We start from the raw sequence: 5,104 nt of genomic DNA, 5'->3' as shown, positions 1-5,104 counted from the left end.
GGCCGGTCACCGTTCCGGTCCGGTCTGGTCATTTGGACTGGATGGGGATCGAACCGGGGTCGGACTGGTCGAACCGGCGGTCCAACCGGTGAACCTGACGAACCGGCGGTCCAACAAGTGAACCGGAAGAATTGGCCGGTTCAATTGATTTTAATTTTTTTAAAAAAAACAACATCAAAACGACGTCGTTTTGGAGTCCTATTTAACCAAACGAGATCTCCAGGTTGCGCCATTGCAACCTCCAAGCTCTAGCTCCAGCCTTTCCTCCTTCGCCCATCGTCAACGTCCTATCTGCGACACCAAGGGATCCCGCCGACGGCCTGCGACAGCAGCGACACTCACACAGGTCCCGCCGACGGCCTACGACACTAAGAGAGATCCGCGACACCAAGGGTAGCTTCCCCCCTCTCCTCCGCCCGCCGTCGACGCATCCCTGCCGCGACACCAAGAGAGATCCTGCCGGCAGCCCACGACACGCACACTGGTAGCTGCCCTCCCCCCCTCTCCTCCACCCGCCGTCGACGCATCCTTGTCGCGACACCACCGACGACGACCTGTGACAAGAGAGATCCCGCCAATGACCTGTGACACTCACACAGGTCCCGCTGGCTACCCACGACACCTACATGGGTATCGCCTGCGTTGGAAAGCTCCCCCCCTCTCCCAGTTGGTAGCCCGCCCGGCATTGGAGTTTGCCCACTGTGAGTAGCTGCTTTGCTATGCAGCTATGCTATACATTATATTATTAATTTATTATTTAATATATTTATTAATAATAATAATTTGAGGTGATGACATGTATTGGTTAATTTCCTTTCACAAAATAAAAATAGGGGATGCCAGAGCCCAAAAATAATTATTTTTCTTGAATAAAGTGACATCCATTTATTTTTCTGTCTATTTTTCCTTGTTAATTTCTCTATTTCTATACACACTTGATGAGAAAAGAGTTTGATAAATTAGACTACCCTCCTTCAAAAAATGAACAAATATTTTTTTATTCTACATAGAAATCACCTACCTCAATCAAATGAATTTTTAATTGGTTCTTTAATATTTTTTACCACTTCAATTACCAAATTCATTGCTAAGAGGAAGCCAATATTGCAATCACAATCACAATCACAACATGGCTCAATAGTCAAAGGTTTCCTAGGCCTTTATTTCACAACCGACTCAACTTGAGCTAACAAATTTTAGGTAGGCCATTGGAATCTTTTTTCATTGGATGATAGAATTTGTTAATTATAAAAATACTTTAATAAATTTTATCGCACTTAAGCCCCCCACCCCAAAAAATAACAATAATCTCACAACATGCTTACAAAGCTTCAACTAATCCTCTACCAAGCCACTTGTGGGACATAATTTACAAGATATTTGTGGAAAAATTCTCCAAACATGCTTGTTTAGATATTTGTGGAGTTTGCCCATCAATATATCTATACAAAATTACTTTAAAATTTAGATAAATTTATAATTGGATCAAAACATGCTTGTTATAATGACGGTTGTTCCTTTAGATAAATTTACCAATTGATATATGATTGTTATAAATTGTTGATGACTTGATTATAAATCATTAAATGGTTGATGACTTCCATTCTCTACGTTAATGTGAGATTTTTGTTTCTAATTTGATAGAGAAATAAAAAATGGAATCAAACTTGACTCTATCCTCTGGTCAAGATTCAACTACCAATTCTCAATCAACTAGAAGTAAGATCGATCCTGCATGGGAGCATGTTTCTGAAGAAAGATATACAAATGGAAGGAAATCTCTTATTTGTTTGTATTGTAAAAAGATTACAAAAAGTGGGGGTATTCATAGAATGAAACAACATCTTGCTGGAGTGAAAGGAGATATTAGTCCATGTAAATCGGTTCCTCCTGATGTAAAATTTCGAATGGAAAATTCTTTGCAAGAGTTTGTGAATTCTAAGAAAGCATCCCAAGAAGCATATGAATGTAGAAATCCTTATGGTCCTAATGTGTCACAATTTGAAGGGGATAGGGCAGAAGGTGAAGAAGAGGTTCAAGAAATGCAAAGTCCTATGGCAGCTAATAGTGGAAAAAGGAAAAAATCAACAGTGGATAAGTATTTTGCACCAAGAAATACTCAAGGAGCTCAACCTTCCATGAGGAGTGTACTAGCTGGGAAAGAAGCTATTTGGAGAGCGGATATGGCGGTTGGGAGATTCTTTTATGATGCATGCATTCCTACTAATGCAGTGAATTCCTTCTACTTCAAGCCAATGTTGGATGCTATATCTGCAATTGGTCCTAGATATAAGGGTCCAAATTACCATCAACTATGGGTTAATCTTTTAAAGGATGCCAAGAAGGAAGTTCAGTTACTTGTGGACTCTTATCGTGCAATTTGGGCAAAGGTTGGGTGTACAATAATGGTAATTTTCAATATAATAAGTTATTACAATAACCAATTATATTTCAATGACCAATTATAAAATCATGTTTAATGTAATTATTTCGTTTGGAGAATTTCTTTTATGAAACAGAAAAATAAAGAAAATTTTGGAAAAAGATAAACAATATAATTTGGTAATATAATTTATAAATTAAGGAAAAGTAAATTTAATTTATTTTAACATCAAATAATTTGTTGATAAAATTTGATGAATATTTGAAGTGTGAAAAACAATATAATTGGTTTATGAAGTGAAAAAAATGGGAAGAAATAGAAAGAAATTTTATAAAATATACATTAACTTAAAATTTAATTAGTTGTGTACTAATTATTAATTGAGAATATATGACTAAATTATTTCTTAGCGTTTAAATTGAATTACACAACAAAATTGGTTGAAATATTGAAAATATGAAAAAGGTATAATTACTAATAATATGGAAATCCAAACCCCTCACTGATTTTTTTTGTAAATTTCCATTCTGAAAATTTCAAGGATCCATTTAACACCCTCAAAATGGATTGAACTTATCTAAACAAAATCTAAGTCATATGAAATCCCAATTAAAAATAAAATAAAAAAAAATCAAAGAAATGGATAGTAGGGAGGGCACAAAGAATGTGAGATTCCGTCACTAATTTGTTAGTATTTACTGATTTTGATTTTTTCGGACATCATTTAAACACCTACTAAGTGTAATGAAAAAATTCAAAAAATGTCTAAGCCATACGAAGTCCCTAAACATATTTAACATATTATATAATCGGAGAATGGAGAGGGCTCCTCATATTCCTCATACCCTTGCTAATTTTTTAGTATTTTTGGATTTTTATTCTTTCAAAAATCATTAGACTACTTCCTAAGTGTAATGAAGCTATTTAAACAATATCCAAGCCATATGAAGTCACCAAAATTTTTAAGAAATTCAAAGAAGTGAAGAAATGGGAGGGTACGAAGAATGTAAGGACTCGTCACATTCTTCGTACCCTTCCTAATTTTTTAGTATTTTTGGATTTGGATTTTTTCAGAGATCATTTGACAACCTCCTAAGTGTAATGACCCTATTTAAACTATATCCAAACCATATGAAGTACCCAAAATTTTTAAAAACTTCAAAGAAGTGTAGAAATGGGAGGGTATGAAGAATGTGAGGATTCCCCACATTCTTCATACCCTTCCTAATTTTTTAGTATTTATGGATTTGGATTTTTTCGAAGATCATTTCACCACCTCCTAAGTGTAATGAACCTATTTAAGCAATATCCACACCATATGAAGTCCCTAAAATTTTTAAAAAGTTCAAAGAAGTGAATAAATGGGAGGGTACAAAGAATGTGAGGATTCCTCACATTCTTCGTACCCTTCCTAATTTTTTTAGTATTTTCTTATTTGGATTTTTTCGGAGATCATTTGACCACTTCCTAAGTGTAATGAACCTATTTAAACGATATCGAAGCCATATGAAGTCCCTAAAATTTTTAAAAAGTTCAAAGAAGTGAAAAAATGGGTGGGTACGAAGAATGTGAGGAATCCTCACACTCTTCCCACCCTTCCTAATTTTTTAGTATTTTTTGACTTGGATTTTTTTAGAGATCATTTGACCACCTCGTAAGTGTAATGAACCTATTTAAACAATATCTGAGCCATATGAAGTCCACAAAATTTTAAAACGTTCAAAGAAGTGAAGAAATGGGAGGATATGAAGAATGTGAGGATTCCTCACATTCTTCGTTCCCTTCCTAATTTTTTAGTATTTTTGGATTTGGATTTTTTCGAAGATCATTTGAAAATCTCATAAGTGCAATGAACCTATTTAAACAATATCCAAGCCATATGATGTCCTCAAAATTTTTAAAAAGTTCAAAGAAGTGAAGAAATGGGAGGAAATGAAGAATGTGAGGAATGCTCACATTCTTCGTACACTTCCTAAGTTTTTAGTATTTTGGGATTTGAGTTTTTCGGAGACCATTTGACCATCTCCAAAGTGAAATGAACCTATGTAAATAATATCCAAGACATATGATGTCCCCAAAATTTTTAAAAAGTTGAAAGAAGTGAAGAAATGGGAGGGTATGAAGAATGTGAGGAATCCTCACATTCTTTATACCCTTCCTAAGTTTTTAGTATTTTGGGATTTGGGTTTTTTCGGAGATCATTTGACCACCTCATAACTGTAATGAACCTATTTAAACAATATCCAAGCCATATGAAGTCCCCAAAATTTCTAAAAAGTTCCAAGAAGCGAAGAAATGGGTGGGTACGAAGAATGTGAGGATTCCTCACATTCTTCATACCCTTCTTAATTTATTAGCATTTTTGGATTTGGATTTTTTCGGAGATCATTTGACCACCTCCTAAGTGCAATGAACCTATTTAAACAATATCCAAGCCAGATAAAGTCCCCAATTTTTTTAAAAAGTTCAAAAAAATGAAGAAATGGGTGGGTATGAAGAATGTGAGGACTCCTCACACTCTTCATACCCTTCCTATTTTTTTTAGTATTTTTGGATTTGGATTTTTTCGGATATCATTTGACCACCTCCTAAGTGTAATGAACCTATTTAGACAATATCCAAGCCATATGAAGTCCCCAAAATTTTTAAAAAGTTCAAAGAAGTGAAGAAATGGGAGGGTACGAAGAATGTGAGGATTCCTCACATTCTTCGTACCCTTCC

Source organism: Vitis riparia, chromosome 12 (genome assembly GCF_004353265.1).
Source record: "Vitis riparia cultivar Riparia Gloire de Montpellier isolate 1030 chromosome 12, EGFV_Vit.rip_1.0, whole genome shotgun sequence".
Classification (NCBI taxonomy): Eukaryota; Viridiplantae; Streptophyta; class Magnoliopsida; order Vitales; family Vitaceae; genus Vitis; species Vitis riparia.
The sequence above is the reverse complement of the archived record's forward strand: the minus strand, read 5'-3'. Positions refer to the sequence as shown.